Below are 17,787 nucleotides of genomic sequence, written 5' to 3'. Positions count from 1 at the left end.
ACTTAAACCTAACTAACCTAAGCACATTACACACATCCATGTCGGAGGCAGGATTCGAACCTGCGACCGCAGCAGCAGCGTGGTTCCGGACTAAAGCGCCTAAAACCGCTCGGTCACAGAGGCCTGCTCGTAAATAACATCTCGCTGCATTACAATGCGAGACTATTTAGTGTGTCCAAAATCGCCTATCGCAACAAGAGCCACAGGCTGTGTAGGAGTGTCATTCCGTACATGTGTTCGAACCCCGTTATCCATCATCCATTGGAAAGAAACTTCTGGAATGCTGGGAGGAAGCAGGATCTCGAAGAAAGCGGTTTTAACGGTAGCAGGGAATGGCCAGTGAGAATGTCCGCATCCTGCTGCTGATCCTGATTGACTGAAAGGGCCGAAAGTTTGTTAGTGTTGTGGATCAGTTTGAAGCTGGCAAAGTCGGAGAGTCGGCCAACAGCCCTGGTGGGGCAGCGGCGCCACGCTGTGTGTCCGCTGGGTGGAAGTGTGTAACCCCAGTAGTGGTGATTCTTCGTGGCCAACAAAGTTACTTTTCAGAAACGGAGAGGCTACAAAAACCGGAAGAGGATTGGTGTCGAATTTTATTTAGTTTTTATAGGTTTCCTAGGTGATTTTTACCTTTTAGTGAGCATAAGTGCCTAGGAGGAGCCATCTTATGCAGGAGTGTGAAGATAGCTGCAGGTAGTGTTCACTGAACGAAGCTCACCTCGAGAGATTTAACTGAACGGTATTAATCCCATTTTGGTCTGTTAATGTTGAACTGCGTTGTTGGTTCAAAAGGCTCTGAGCACTATGGGACTCAACTGCTGTGGTCATAAGTCCCCTAGAACTTAGAACTACTTAAACCTAACTAACCTAAGGACAGCACACAACACCCAGCCATCACGAGGCAGAGAAAATCCCTGACCCCGCCGGGAATCGAACCCGGGAACCCGGGCGTGGGAAGCGAGAACGCTACCGCACGACCACGGGATGCGGGCACTGCGTTGTTGTTTTGTTGTGTAGAGATTACCGGCGGGCGTTGTTAGGAGCCAGTTGGAGGCCTTGTAGGAACTGTCTGCTATGTACGCATTCCAGTTCAGTGGTGGTACCTCAGAATCCTTCCGAGAGTGCTTACGGAGCCTCAGGTGCTGTAATTATTGGCTTAAGAGTGGTATCCAGTTGACATAAACATAGTGGCAAGAACCCGAAAGATAATGGAAGAAACATCGACAGCTCCTGAACAGGCCAGCAGGAACATGGGATCAAACATCAGTCAGCAGAAAACAAAATACTTGGTTGCCGGGAAGGCTCGCAAGGAAAACATACCGGCCTCAGTAACGGTGGCAAACTATACATGATAACAAACTGAGGAAATTTCTCCGTGACAACTCCTTCTATTCCGTAGAAGAATTTCTATTACTGTAATGTCTAAAACGTGGTCGTTAAGAATTACTAACTCACATCTGTATATATATTTTTTTCTTTTGTAAAAAAATTAGAAAAGTTCAAAATGTAGCCGCATGTACAAATTAATTTGCGATGTGAATGTATAAGGATTCGTTTTTGAAAGAGATGAGCAGTACAGGTATCTGTGTTCGACAGTCACCTACTCAAACGACAGCTCCTATGAAACTGGAGACAAATAACATTCACTGCTGACATCGTCTCCAAAGTTACGGAGAAGGTGATGTATTCTGGAGTAATATCTCACCTTAGCATCAATAGTATCCTTAACAAATCACAGTTAGGGTTTCAGAAGGGTTACTTTATTTAGAATTCCATTTAAACGTTCACTCATTAGGTTTCACGAGCACTAAATGATAAAATAGCACCGGTTGGTATTTTGTGCGACCTCTCTAACACATGATCAATTCTCCCCAATACGACCAGTGCTCCTCCACAATTTGGGCCCTAACGCCACAATTTGTGAAAGAGATATATGTCGAGAAGTATATAATCGTGACTTGTCGATCATTTATAGAGACCCGTCTATCAGAAGTCTAATGAAATAGTTCAGACTGTGATGGGGTGGGCTCTAGCACTGATCAGTGATCCGGAAGCCCCCCTCAAAAAAACTACAAGGAAGTCCGGGAGGTTAGGGAGCCGAGAATCAGTTGGGAGGATAGGATCATTGAGGATCTCCACCCCTGAGCTGTAGAAATTGCAGAGCTGTAGCAACGAATCGAGATAAATTGTAGAAAATTGTTGAAGAGATCTACTCCCTCAACGTACCATGGAGTAGGGCTGTTGATAAAATATCGATATATCGATATTTTTCCCAAAAGGTGTCTCTATATGTCGGCGATATTTTTTCCTGATACATCGATAGATCGCTATCAGAATGATAATATAGAGTGCTGATATTTTAGTTTTATATTATAACTTTTTTCACAATTTTCGGCAGATATCTGAAGTTCTTCTTTTGAATTTGTAATAGAACATAATTTTATTACTTTCACTATGTGAAGGAGTCCTACTACTTTTTGAGCTTTCTTCACGACCTATCTTTGTCTTTGAATGTGTGAAGCAACTATATGTGGTACAAAAAAATTTAAGTCCGACTACACTGGGAGGGGGTGGTGAGAATGGAATAACAAGATTTCCGTTGTGAAGAAATTGCACATCAGCTGCGTTAGAAACAATTTTTAACGCAACTAGTGTGCTATATCTTCATAACGGGATTCTTCAGAAACAGATGTTGAAAATGACGAAGAAATATCTAAATGACAAGATTGGTCTTTACGGTGAGCGGGACGAGTGAGGGGGAAATGCTGGCGTGATCGGCAATCGGCGCTGCCAACAGAAACTGCAACGTCTGGCTTCACCACGCAATTTTGACACCACAGCTGCTGGTTCGCTGGCGTAGGCAGAAACGATAAAACAGGGTAGTCGACATGACGTGTTCCGGACAAATCCGATACGTGACGAAACCGAAGACGGACCCATCAGCCGCGCGGAGTGGCTGTGCGGTTTGAGGCGCCATGTCACGGACTGCGCGGCCTCTCCCGCCGGAGGCTCGAGTCCTCCCTTGCGCATTGGTGTGTGTGTGGTCCTTAGCATGGAGTAGAGTGTAAGTCTAGGGATCGATGACCTCAGCAGTTTGGTCCTTTAGGAATTCACACACACACACACACACACACACACACACACACACACACACACACACGCACACACACGGACGTATCTTACACCTTTTGTTGGGGCCCTTACAGACAGTTACCACTGTTAGCAAAGTGGTTATCGCCAAGCGTGAACGTACGTCGTTTTCCTTTCAGTTCTTGCTCTGTTAGGATAAGAAGGCTGCTACCTTGTTGATGTAAACAATATCTAATAATAAATCAGTACTTAAATATACAGCTCTAAAAACTGGCAGTATATTTAAAATGTGCAGCCGATATCTTTATGGGCAGCTGCCTCTGTATTTCTTCCGTCGATATATTTACGATCGATACTTTTGATATATCGAGAGCCGTCCTTGGGACATCGTTAAACATCGATATATATGGGATTCCCAATATTTTTAAAAATATGGACGGTCCTACCGTGAAGCCACAAAAGGAGAAGAAGAAAAAGAAGAAAGTAATTTTAACACTCTCTCGCTAGTCAAAGCATGCCTAGCGACTACTATTTAAACTGCTTTAGCATGTTTAATAGTGCAGGGAATCAATCCGGATCACCAGTAAAATCTTCCGAGTAAACGTGAGCAGCAGTATGTCGCGTATTTGTTTCGCACCCCAAGAGTGTGCGACTTCGGGGCCGCGCCTGAGATTTCTTGCGACTCCAGCGAAGCGAAGCTCCGACGTACGGAAAAAGCAGCGTTTCAAACCTCCGCTGTTTATAATTCCCCAAGAAGTGGAAGTACTCCTTTTTTTCTTTAGCTTATTTTCTCTTTTAATCGCCCTCGACAACTTGGCCAGGTACGAGTAAGTGTGTTTTCTCGCTGAGGCTTGTTTTGTTGTTGACAGTCGACCATAGAAAGAAAGTTCAGCAATTTACCCGTACAAAGAAATAGCTCGGCGTTGTAAATTAAGTTGAAATAAAAATTAGGGGCCCGCAGTGAGTTACTAATTTGGCTGGCGAGGACGTGCAGCTGACGCGGGAGCTCCTGATGTTTCCAGCTGCGGCGCGCCAGTGCTGCCGCCTTCCGGGCGTCCCCGTAATTACTGCCGGGCCCACTAATGCGCTTAGCCCGGAGTTCGCGCCGCGCACAACTTTTAATGAAGCGACGCCGAGGCGCTCACACGGGGCCAGGCCGCTCTGCTGTCAGCGTCGCCCGAGAGTACTCGCCAAAGGGCTGGTGGCAACGGCTGCACCGCCATCAGAAGATGGACACGCAGCCCGTCATGAAATGTGAACTCTGCAGCGTGAGATATACTGTTCAGAGGACCTAGGTATAACGAGAAATCTGTTCTTGGAGCAGTATATCCTAGACTGCTGGAGCAACGAACTGTTGGTTGGAATGAGTCATCCGAAAGATGCAATCAATAACCAGCGGAACTATCGGAGCCCATCAGGCGAATATGCTCGTGATTAAAATATTCGCTCGGGAAAGAGGGGTACCAGCTGTGTGTCATTCCACCTTCCCCACTATCTTTCCAAGGCTCTGTTGCCACTCAATGGGAGTCCAGTTGCGGTATTCTCATGCAAATTCCAGCCTTCGTTACCAATGGACAGAAAACAGCACGGGTGCTTGAACCAAGCGCCTGCTGCGGACTTCCATATGCAGCAACGTTCAGCGGACGGTCGTTGAGGAGGTACTGTTGGTAGCCCCTCGGTCAGTTGCTCATCAGTTGCACCACTATTCGCCCGTACACATCTCCCCAGCCGTCGTTCACGCTTTTCATCTAAGGCCCATGGTTAACCAGTTGCATTGCACCGATTTTGAATAGCGCCATTTGGCTATGCAAGGTGTACTTTAACCACGGCAACAAACGAAAGTTTACAGATTTAGTCGTTTCGTAAATGCTTCCACCCTTGGCTCGAAATCCTCATTCCCTTTTGGAAGCCAGATAATTTTTTTTTCGCATTACGACAACGACTGCAATGTTTCCCACGTCCCACCGCCACGCTTTATGCAGGGTGATTTTTTTTCCACCGTGTACAAACTCTAGCGATTGATCGATGAGAGAATACGGGACGAAAAAGGTCTAATGAACTTATCTCCGGAAAAGCCTGGTTTCCATGGTAGGGGCCATTTACAATAATACTTTGTTACAAAAGGCAAAGGTCCCGAGTTCGAGTCTCGGTCGGGCACACAGTTTTAATCTGCCAGGAAGTTTCATATCAGCGCACACTCCGCTGCAGAGTGAAAATCTCATTCTGGATACTTTGTTACAGACTGCGGTCTAATATGCGCTGTGCCATGCAACCACAGTTGCACTGTGCATGGTTTCCTCCTAGAAGGTGGAACTGTTCAAAAATGTTCAAATGTGTGTGAAATCTTATGGGACTTAACTGCTAAGGTCATCAGTCCCTAAGCTTACACACTACTTAACCTAAATTATTCTAGGGACAAACACTCACACCCATGCCCGACGAAGGACTCGAACGTCCGCCGGGACCAGCCGCACGGTCCATGACTGCAGCGCTTTAAACGGCCCTTTTTTTCCATTTTGTTAGTTGTTGATCGTTGTTTTTGGTCGATGCCGACGTCACATGACGTCCGTTAAAGTTCGTTTGTTGCCCCTTCCACTCCGTTTTTTATTACAGAGGTCAATCAGCTCTCTGACCGAACACGCCGAACTCCCATCCCGGCGACCGCTCGGCTAATCCCGCGCGGCGTGCTACTGTTCCTCATACGTCATGCCCCTGAGCCCTCTCCTGCCATACTAACTTGTAGCGTGTCCGATTCACTTCTGTTGCTGCCTCGCCTTATATTGGCAGAAACAGGTGAAAATCGATACTCTTTGCCGAAGGACCAGTGTGCGTAAACACACGCGAAAGCACTTGAAAGAGCGAATTATTTCTGCCACGTAACTCACATCTAGTTAGATTTTTATGGTATATGAAATGATGCTTAGTGATAGCACAGATTATGTTTCCACGTTTCCGTAACTGAACGATCAATAATTAATGAATATTTTCATTTTGTTGCTGTATGGCAGCAAACCTAACATACTGAATAAATCAAGATTTCAGTGTTCAACCTGTCACAGAATATTTTACGTGCTAGGCCCTACCCCCAGGTACTTTTTCACTGATACTGGTTACGTAAAAGAAAGTCATGCAATAGAGGGTTAAGAGACACTGTGATGCTAATATCACATGAAGAAAAATGGATTGAAATATTTGAAGGATTTGAACAATACGCAGTATTTCCTCATTGCATCGGAGTTCTCGGTGCTAAACGTGTCGGATTACAAGATCAGGAACATTCAGGTTCCCTGTAACTCACTTATAAACAGATTTTCCTCTAGTGCTGTTGGCTATCGGTTTATCTCTGTAGATATTCACACTTATGGAAAAAGACAGCCACTCAGGAGTTTTCAGAGATTTCGTTCTATAGGGAAGACTCACTCGTTAATCTTTGGGTATACCGAAACAGAGACTTTAAAGTGAAAACCACAAGATGGCACTTATTTGCGCAAGGGTGGGTGATGAAACATTTGGGCTGATGGAAAAATTTAATGACACTACGATGGAATGCCGCTGACTTACGAAAAAAAGTTCAAATGGTTCAAATGGCTCTGAGCACTATGGGACTTAACAGCTATGGTCATCAGTCCCCTAGAACTTAGAACTACTTAAACCTAACTAACCTAAGGACAGCACACAACACCCAGCCATCACGAGGCAGAGAAAATCCCTGACCCCGCCGGGAATCGAACCCGGGAACCCGGGCGTGGGAAGCGAGAACGCTACCGCACGACCACGAGATGCGGGCCGAAAAAAAGTAATTAATTTTCGTCTGACTGTAGCACGTAGGCATGTTGAGTGTACTTTTGTAGTAATATGCATGTGGACGAAAATGTACTTGCCTGAAAGAAATTTTATTTCCTTAATTGGTTTCAAGCACTTAGTGCCCTTCTTATTTTTTTCTTAGTCATTTCCCTCACAGAGCACCAAAACCAGTTCTTCCCAAGCTCGCCGTCTCAAAATTTTTGATTTTCATGCAATTCGGACGCTATATTGCAAAATGCTGTTATTTTTTTTTCTATCCCCTCTATTAGTGACTCTTTGTCAGTATTCTCGCCTTCAGCTTCACTCAGTTCTCACAATGTCCAACGAAGAAAAATAACAGAAACGCAACGAAAATACGTCTGGTCACGACGGAAACGCACGGTCAGCGTAACAGCTCACGGGCGACATTCATCTTTCTAATCGCGCGTTTGTCTGCGCCTGGAGACATTTTACGTGAACGCTGCCTTAATGCGCTCTCGTGTGCTCGGACGTAGGTAGACTATTAGATGTCCAAATGCGCGATTCCAAAACGTGCTTCATATTTCCTTCATCTGAACTTAGCATTATTATGCTAAGTCGAGTAGTGCCCACGGGAACCACGCCCAGCAGTGACCCAGGGTCGTGTTTAAAACCCACGTTCCCTGTCAGAAACCACGGCACTCGCATTGGCCAGGTTTCACCGTGTTTGCTGACTCGGCGCGTAAGCATTACTACAAAGGTGAAATTGGCATCAACCAAGGGCTGATTTTGTTGTTTGGCTTTTTTATACCATTTTTGTACAGGCCCCGTGAGCCACATGACCACAGAAGTGTGCTGCATGCATCGTATTGTCGACACACGCAAAAAATGCGATAGTTACAAGTTTCCACAGAAGCGTACTAAGTGCTTGAACCCGCTTAAGAAATTAAATTTCTTTTATGCAGCTGGTTGCTTATTGTGTATACGGGGGTAAGTCAATTATTATCCGCAATTTAGTTATATTTATGTTTATTTTGGCAGTACTGTTGTTTTACATTCATGACGCATGCTTTGTTTATTTTTTGTTACACCTTTGCAATTTTCAAGCTGCTACGTTAGTTTCGATATCGCTGCCGTGTTGTTAATCATGGCTGCTCCGCTGTCTATTTGCACCAAAGAAGAGCAACATTCAGTGATCCGTTTTCTGTGGTCGGAAGGCGTATGACGCGTCGAAATTCACCGAAGACTTTCGGTACAGTACGGGAACAGTGTTTTGCCACAACGGACTGCCTACGAATGGATTGAAAAATTCCGAAATGGTCGCACAAGCGTTGAAGGAACCGGACGACCGTTTACGATGAAGGAGCCGGACGACCGTTTGCCGCAACAAATGAAGGAACCATTGAGCGTTCACGTGAAATGAATCATCCACAACAGACTCGGGTTTTATAAAGTTTGTGCAAGATGGGTCCCAAAACAACTCACACAGATGCATAAACAAACGCGCTTGGACATCTGCAAAAAACATTTGGCTCGCTATGGTAACGATGGGGTCAACTTCGGAGACGGGATCATTATTGGTGACGAAACATGGATCCATCATTTCGAGCCGTAGAGTAAACGGCAGAGTATGGAATGGAAACATCCAAATTCGCCGTGCAAGAAAAAGTTCAAGACCCAGCCGTCCGCAGGAAAACTGATGCTTAAGGTTTTTTGGGACACATAAGGTCCAGTACTGGAACACTATTGGGAAAGGAGCACACGAATAAACAGCGTAGGTTACAGTGAGATGCTTAGTGCCAGGCTAAAGCGTGCATTTCGAAGCAAACGCCGAGGGTTGCTATCTTTAAGGTGGTGTGTTGTTACACGACAATGCCCGTCTGCATACTGCTGCCCACACTGCTGAAACGCTCCAGAAACTCAAATTTTAAGTACTGGATCATCTTCCATATAGTCCCGATCTTGCTCCTTCTGACTATCACTTGTTTGGTCCACTCAAACAGGCATTAAGGGGCCGTCGATTTGCCTCTGCCGAAGCAGCGAAAGAAACGGTGCATTCTTGGATCGCAGCTCAACCGAGAACCTTCTTTTATGAGGGCATCAGGAAGCTTGTACAACGATGGACCAAGTGCGTTGAAGCGCAAGGAGACTATGTCGAAAAATGATGTTCTTGTAAGTTTTCTATTTGATTGCAATAAAATTTTATAACTACTTTGCGGATAATAATTGACCTTGTAAGTAGGCTGTTTATGTTTTCTTATTGGCAACGTTACGTAGCGCTCTGTATGAAAATCACTGGCTGTGCTGTGTGCAGTCTGTGTCCAGTTTGCATTGTTGTCAGCCATTGTAGTGTTGGGCAGCGGCAGCTGGATGTGAACAGCGCGTAGCGTTGCGCAGTTGCAGGTGAGCCGCCAGCAGTGGTGGATGTGGGGAGAGAAAAGGCGGAGTTTTGAAATTTGTAAAAGTGGATGTCATGAGCTGCTGTATATATTATGACTTTTGATGACTATTAAGGTAAATACATTGTTTGTTCTCTATTAAAATCTTTCATTTGCTAACTATGCCTATCTGTAGTTAGTGCCTTCAGTAGTTTGAATCTTTTATTTAGCTGGCAGTAGTGGCGTTCGCTGTATTGCAGTAGCTTGAGTAACGAAGATTTTTGTGAGGTAAGTGATTTGTGAAAGGTACAGGTTAATGTTAGTCAGGGCCATTCCTTTGTAGGGATATCTGAAAGTCAGATTGCGTTGCGCTAAAAAAAATATTGTGTGTCAGTTTAAGCACAGTAATGAATAATTGTTGAAAGGGGAAGTTTCAACCTAACCTCATATATATACAACTTCAGTTGGTGAAAATGGATAAAATACCAAACTTCAGCTTTTACACGAGGCGCAATGCTGTCTGCTCGTTGACAGCAGCAGCGATCAGAAAGCAATCAATACCGGTCGATGTCATTTGATTTTTGTCAATTCAGGAGCTCTCTTCACTGAAATCGTCAAGACTGTTCATAGAGCGCGCGTGCAGTAGTTCTGCTGCACGTCTCTGCTGCCGTTCTGTGCCCGTTACTCTCATGGAAGGGGCTGGGTCGTCACATAAAACTTGGGGACGAAAACCGTGTCCCACGTGGAGACAATGGAGAGGTTTAGCACTTACCACATGCACGTGCAGCATTTAATCTCAGACATCAGTGCATAAGGGACTCAGATAAGCCAGCTGCTTTTCAGCAATGTTATTCAACAATGACACATTGCTCTAGAAAATGGAACGAAATAGGAGTCCAATTTGGAGAATATATACAGACATAATTTGTTGTTTGCTGACGACCACGTTGTTCAATTTCCTTAAAGATTACAACAGATGTGGTCTGAAACAAAAATTGAAAAAAAAGTACTTGGTAGTAGGATACCTGAGAGAAATCTTCCTGACGGACGTTCGCTTGAAGCAATTACGGTCTGCGGATCTCGTTAGCTCCTATATCTTTCAGGTAGAGGCTAACCTGTGGACGGATATCGTCCTCTTCAACTGTGAAAGTATTTGCCCATGTCGTTCTTGTTTACTCAACGTAAGGGTCTGTAATCTCGCCAGAATGTATAGAGTTTAACAAGTCCGTACTGGCAGCGCACACAAATCTCCAAGATGGTGTCAGAGTAAACATCCACTGTATCGCCCTCTCTGTGTGTCGACCTTCAGTAGTACTGTACGTTGCTATCCGTATTATCTCTGACGTCAAAATCCGCTTTCGTGTGTGAAGAGGACTGGCTGCTGACACTTCGAGGGCGGCCGTAGTCCTATGTAAAAGCTCTCGTAAGTCGTAGATAAACACTTTCTTTCCTGGTGTGCAGGTCAACATGTTGTAGGGGGAATTCGACTCTGATTAAAATTTCAAGCTGATCAGTTGAAATAAGCCAAGATGTGCCGGTGTGAGAGTTTCGCTACGACATGTTTTGTTCAAGTACTTTATTTTCGGATTATATCCGTTACTGTTTTCTCGCATTTTTGTACCAAATTACGATCTGGATTAATTATTGTAGCGCACAAATGTACGCACGGTATAATCACATTAAGGAATGCGGAACAAGTAGTACAGCGATTAGAGAGGGAAAAAGGCAACTGGGTAATGGAAAGCAAAAAGTGAGAAAACATGCAAACAATATTTGGAGAAGCTTCATAGGTAACTAGAAGAAATTAAGCCAATTAAAAATGAGGAAACTATTCAAGGAAGATTATAGCGGAGATTCAGTCCTTCTCTCTAAATTACAAAAAGTTTTGCTCCAACTTTGAAGGAATGAATGACTGTGCTGGAATCAAACACCAGCGGAACTCTTACGGCTATCAGGCCAAAAGGCGGAGCAGGAACTGTACGAACTCTTGAGTGCAATTTGTGCAAATGAGGATCTTGCTTCAGGTTTTAAAGATAATATAATTATTACACTTCCTTATATTACATCCGGCCGGTGTGGCCGAGCGGTTCTAGGCGCTTCAGTCTGGAACCGCGCGACAGATACGGTCGCAGGTTCGAATCCTGCCTCGGACATGGTTCTGTGTGATGTCATTAGATTAGTTAGGTTTAAGTAGTTCTAAGCTTTAGGGGACTGATGACCTCAGATGTTAAGTCCCATAGTGCTCAGAGCCATTTGAGTCCTTATATTACAACAGAGTCAGTGCTGTATCACATGCGTCACAGATATTCACAATAGTACTTTATCCAATAATGGAAGGAATAACTGAAGGTACTGGAGAGGACAATTTTCCTTTACGAGAAACGGGGACACCAGAAAAGCAATTTTAGCACTGCAGTTAATAGTAGAGGCCACGTTTAGGAAGTATAAAGAAACATACACTCCATTTATAGATTTTTAAAGGATTTTGATAATGTGCAATGGACTGAAAAGTTTTGCATTCCTAGACAATGTGGTATGTGGTAAAGGGGCTGAAGGAAAATCCATTCTCTTTATGTGAAGGAACTGGATTAGTCAGCACAGGTGGAATGATACAAGAGAGAGAAATGAAGAAAGGTATCAGGCGAACTATCTCCTGTCATCACTAATATTTGATTTGTGTAGGTCTACTGAAATGGAGATGAGGCACGTAAAACAACTCATGTCCGACTTGTTTGCCACGGACTGAAGATCAACATGATACAGTTTTTTATAACACAGTGATAGTCACGGATACTGAAGAGGTATTGAGTCGGGTGCTTAATGAAATGGAAAATGTTTTAGCACATCAGCAAAAAAAACTAAGTTATTCGTGTGCATAAAATTTGCGTAAAATATTTTGGATAGGTAAGAGTTGAGACACTTGAGAAATTTGATTAATTTTTCTGTCGTCGATGTATAACAGATACAGAAGGAAAATGTAAGAAAGACATAGCGAGGATTGCACAAGGCAAAATGACTTTCTATAAAAAGGAACAGCTGCTAACAGCCAAACATATAATCCTTGAAACCAGAAATGATCAATGAAAAGCTTTATAATGTGTCCGGATGGCGTAGTGGTCAGCACATCTGCTTTAGGTAGCAGGAGACCTGGGTTCGAATCCCAGTCCGGCACAAATTTTCAATTACTGGTGTAAATCAGTGCCCACTGGCAACTAATGTTTTTAATTCCTTTATGTCTTGACTGTACAATAGTTGTAGCATAAATCTGCCATAATTGTCATAATTGTGTGGAGGATATTCGGATAGTTTGTCGCCAGTTTCATAGTTCTACACATTAAATTGACATAATCGTCTTAATGTCAGTTCCTTCCATTATTTTAAAATTCCGGAAGAATTTAATTCCGGAGTGTGTAACAGTCTGTACAATTTGTTTTTCATGTGATAGGCCTTGTCGTGTCTGTTTTTCAGTGTTTTCTCGTATTGTAATTTCACCGTAACTACTATAAATCAAAACTGGTACAAATATTTTATACCTTCCGTTTCGCACATAATGAAGGCTTTGGTCCCAAAAAGTAATTAGCGAAAGACACCCCAGTCCGGTTTTACTTTTGTGTTCACTTAATGCAGAAATCATCTTCAGCTGCCCTAAATCCAAAAATGCTTGTTTTTTTGGATTCTTGTGACTAGACGACAGTGTAGCTAGGAACATGTGACGTTTGTGGTCGGTGTTTCAGTATATTGACGACTGATTTTAGGAACACGGGAAGGAATTCGCACTATTGACCGCCATGTTCAGTTTCCGCCATTTTTTCATTTTTTGTTGTTTTTAGACATGGGGTTGTTTTTGTGCAGCATTTGTAAATGGAGTTCTACTCATTTAAGTGCTGAGTAAAATATTAAAGCCACTTGGTATGTGTTGTTAAGTTCTTTAGTTACTCATTGTTTTTGCAAGTAATACTTCTGTAGTTTCTATTTTTGAAACTAGTTATTTAATGTATGGACGATTAGGCCGTACTTCGTCGGTCATGCACTATCTTGTACGCTGAAACAGGAGGTGGTCTTCTACCATGAAATATGTGATACTCTCAAGTGAAATGAGTTTCTCTAATCTTAAAGGCCTTTCTTGAACTGAAAATGGATATTTATGTTTATTTCCAACAGCTTAAGTTTCAGAATGTACTGACTTACAAGTAAAAATTAAACTCCGTCCCAACAGGCCCCGGAAGGCACAACGGTATCGACCGACCGCCGGGTCATCCTCCGCCGATAGGCGGCACTGGATGCGGATACGGAGTGCCATGTGGTCAGCACACCGCTCTCCCGGCCGTAGTTGGTTTCAGTGACCGGAGCGCTAGTGTTCAATCAGGTGGCATCTCAAATTGGCCTCACAAGTTCTAAATGCACCTCGCTTGCCAACAGCGCTCGTTTACCCGTCCAAGGACTAGCCAAGTACGACAGCGCTTAACTTCGGTGATGTGACGGAAACCGGTCGTACACTGTGGGAAGGCCGTTGGCATTTAGCTTGTAACAGGTTTTTGAGAAAACTCCTGCTTTGTTTGATTTCGCTTACTGTTTACTAATGTGTAGTATATTAATAATGTAACAAAAAGACGATTAAATACAATATTGACGAAATTATTCTCGATTGCAACGAGTTTGAATTTCAATATAAATAAATAGATTAATATGAAAATATATTAAACTTCAATTACAGGCCTAGCTAGAGGGGAACAGCTGAAGAGTGTTGCAAGGTACAAGGGTCCTCACTATTTAATTTCTAACAATTTTTGGAAAATGGTAGTGTCACTGAACAGAGAAGTGTTTCTACGTAACGATATTTTAGCTGCCTCACAATGCGCCATTCATAATCATTCATTTTCTTGAGTTGTTCCGAAATACATTTCAACACTAACGGTAAGTAATTCAGATATATTGTCGTGCATTCGCTGATACAAATCTTGAAAAAAGTCCGTACCAACTAAGAAAGTTAGTTCCTCAGAAAGGCGTGGTTATGTGAAATGATTGATGATTTTTGTAAGAATGGCTGTTGAAAGTGGTACTGTGCGAAACGTGACCTGTTTGTAAACAGTAAAACATTTACTCAAGTTAAATGTGCCTAACAATGGAGTGTCATCATTTAAAAAGTGTAGTAAACGAGAGGAGAAGGAACCAGGAAGTCTGGATATGGCCATGATGAGGAGGAGTTGCTGAAGGTCGCGTTTAATACGATAAGAAAAGAGAGAACTCATTGGCAGGACGAGGAGGAACGACTGAGTTTGTACGGATTGTAAGCGTTTAGAAAGTAGTCGATGGGGACGCGCAAAACCTCGAAATTCCTTAAAATGTCAGCCACAGAAACTTCATACTGGTGCTGCGAGTAGGTGTTGCGTGTGGTTAGTGTTGGGCGTGTAGCCTACACGGCAGGCGTGCGTGCTGAGTGCCCGCCTAGCCCCTGGAGGCCCGCTGACCCACTTCACTTCAGTCCCCTGCTGGCCTGGGCCTCCGCCGTTAATGGCGACCCTGCCAGGACGGCTTCTCGTAGCCACTCACCCGTCTGAACACAGAAATGCTCGCCACCACCGTAACGATGATACTGGCCTCCTGCATTTCCGATTCTCCGTGAGAGAAACCAACAGAAGAGGTTAAGAATGTATTGCAAACAATTATTCAGTGCTACCCTTAATTGAGACTACACTTTATTCAGTTTTATACAACAAATCGAATCACATCAACAACTATTGTAGTGTATATAACAAACCAAGATTTATACGTACATCTCGGGTTAACCAAAGTTTGCGATACCACTTTCTTTTGCCGTAATGTTTATTCCGATTTTCAGCTACAAAATGTGACATTCATGTTTCTCATGTAATTACGTAGTATATTTGTGCAATTACGCATCTCAGCGTGCGGTTAAAAGAACTGGCGAGTAAGCGCACTCAGTACTTTGAGCATAACAGGTGGAGACTACCACTACTAGTGTGCTGCTAATCAAGTTGGGACATTCTTACTGGACGAACTCATATTTCATTTCATTAAGTAGAAATCTATATATTGTTGAATAAACCAGTTTGGTAAAATATAAATCTGGAGTGTAGCGTACATTATTAGTATGATTTTCCTGATCTTTTATGTTTAATAATCTTTAACTCGCATTACGTTTCTGCCCTACATCTAAATCTACATCTACATCCATACTCCGAAAGCCACCTGACGGTGTGTGACAGAGGGTACCTTGAGTACCTCTATCGGTTCTCCCTTCTATTCCAGTCTCGTATTGTTCGTGGAAAGAAGGATTGTCGGTATGCCTCTGTGTGGGCTCTAATCTCTCCGATTTTATCCTCATGGTCTCTTCGCGAGATATACGTAGGAGGGAGCAATATACTGCTTGACTCCTCAGTGAACGTATGTTCTCGAGACTTCAACAAAAGCCCGTACCGAGCTACTGAGCGTCTCTCTTGCAAAGTCTTCCACTGGAGTTTATCTATCATCTCCGTAACGCCTTCGCGATTACTAAATGATCCTGTAACGAAGCGCGCTGCTCTCCGTTGGATCTTCTCTATCTCTTCTATCAACCCTATCTGGTACGGATCCCACACTGCTGAGCAGTATTCGAGCAGTGGGCGAACAAGCGTACTGTAACCTACTTCCTTTGTTTTCGTATTGCATTTCCTTAGGATTCTTCCAATGAATCTCAGTCTGGCACCTGCTTTACCGACGATCAACTTTATATGATCATTCCATTTTAAATCACTCCTAATGCGCACTCCCAGATAATTTGAGGAATTAACTGCTTCCAGTTGCTGACCTGCTATATTGTAGCTACATGATAAGGGATCTTTCTTCCTATGTATTCGCAGCACATTACACTTGTCTACATTGAGATTCAATTGCCATTTTACGGCAGGATCACCAGTGCAGTGGATTGACGGGTCACTGCTATATCAGGGCGTAAAGACGACGTCGTACGGCTCGACACTGAGACATCTACGAGCCAAGTTTTTAGCGAACAGAGTCATACATTAGCCCAAGAAAGTTAAATCACAAGCTACGTACCACTGTTTACTTATAGCTATTTTAAGACTGAGCATAGAGAGAAGTTTCAGAAGCCTGTTCAGTTTTTGGGTATTCTTTTCGCTTCCAATGTGATCCTCAGTGGGCAGAAATTTTTCTTGTATTGTTAATTTTGTTGTAGTCGATTGTACTTCTGTGGTTCCCTCGACAAGACATTCCGCTAACGTTGAGTGCGGGCTGTTACTTTGGTTTCCCTTGCGAGTATCTCATTATAACTTCTCCGTTCACAAAAAGAATAAATAAATAAATCCGGATTGGCCGCGCATTCAGATCTCCAGGAAAGCTCTGCCAAGGGGACCGACCGAGGTGGCGCAGTGGTTAGCACACTGGACTCGCATTCGGGAGGACGACGGTTCAAACCCGCGTCCGGCCATCCTGATTTAGGTTTTCCGTGTTTTCCCTAAATCACTTCAGGCAAATGCAGGGATGGTTCCTTCGAAAGAGCACGGCAAACGTCCTTCCCCATCCTTCCCCAATCCGATGGGACCGATAATCTCGCTGTTTGTTTCCCTGTCCCCTCCCCAAAAATCAGTCAATCAACCAACCAACCAACATGCCAACGGGAGATGACTACGAGGAAAAGATTGAATAATCAATGAAAGGCTAACATTCTACGAATTGGAGCGTGGCATGTCAGAAATTTGAACGTGGTAGGAAAGCTAGGGAAATGCAAAGGGCTAGTCTAGATATAGTGAGGGTCAGTGAAGAGAAATGGAAAGAGGATAAAGATCTCTGGTCAAACTAACATGGCGTACTATCAACAACAGGTGAAAATGTTATAACGGAAGAACAAGAAGCGAGGGAGGAGAGTGAATATTTCAGTGATGTGGTTATCCTCATCAGAATCGACAGCAAACGAACGCCAACAATAGCACAGGCCAATGATGGAAAAACGTTTTTGCTCGAAATATCTTATTCTTATGTTTTATAGGGTGGCAAATCCAAATATGATACTTAAAAACACTGTATCACCCACCATTTCTTATTAAATTAAGCGATTTTTAAAGAATTTGACAGCTTTTTATATAATTATATATAATTATATAATTTAAAAAGGAGGTGTAATGAATGTAGATGACGTTGGTAGCACTGATCAAAAACATTGCTGGCAGAAAAAGGTCGATTCTATTTTTGTGTTAACAGATGGTGCTTTGTTTACTGTCAACCTAACCTCATTTTCCCGTTTCCTGTACATGTGCTCCATAAAGTGTCTAATCGTGGTTGTAAAAACTCTGCTGACAGTTTTGTTATATTTGTGGTGAATTTGTGATTAAAACACCAAAGAAACATTAGAGACTTTGTGAAAAAGGTTTATCTATCCTACTTTGGATCTAAACTTGGTGATCAAGGTAAATCTTGGGCACCGGATAAGGTATGTGACGTGTGTGTTGAAGATCTGAGAAAATGGTCCAAAAAGGAGGAAAACAGCCTTTAGATTTGCTGTTCCTATGATATGGAGGGAGCCAAGAAATCATTCCGATGACTG

At 43.3% G+C, this 17,787-nt stretch overlaps 1 protein-coding gene and 1 non-coding gene across 2 annotated transcripts in view; both read left to right on the top strand.

Annotated features, from left to right (window-relative positions):
- LOC126163062 (phosphatidylcholine:ceramide cholinephosphotransferase 2-like) overlaps positions 1-17,787 on the top strand; it is a 350,838-nt gene that overhangs the window by 46,367 nt on the left and 286,684 nt on the right. The window lies entirely within an intron of this gene.
- On the top strand, positions 12,327-12,400 carry Trnal-uag (transfer RNA leucine (anticodon UAG)). The gene has a single exon. It is a non-coding gene; the product is annotated as a tRNA-Leu (tRNA).

This window comes from Schistocerca cancellata, chromosome 2, assembly GCF_023864275.1.
Source record: "Schistocerca cancellata isolate TAMUIC-IGC-003103 chromosome 2, iqSchCanc2.1, whole genome shotgun sequence".
In the NCBI taxonomy this organism is placed as follows: domain Eukaryota; kingdom Metazoa; phylum Arthropoda; class Insecta; order Orthoptera; family Acrididae; genus Schistocerca; species Schistocerca cancellata.
The sequence above is the reverse complement of the archived record's forward strand: the minus strand, read 5'-3'. Positions and strand labels throughout refer to the sequence as shown.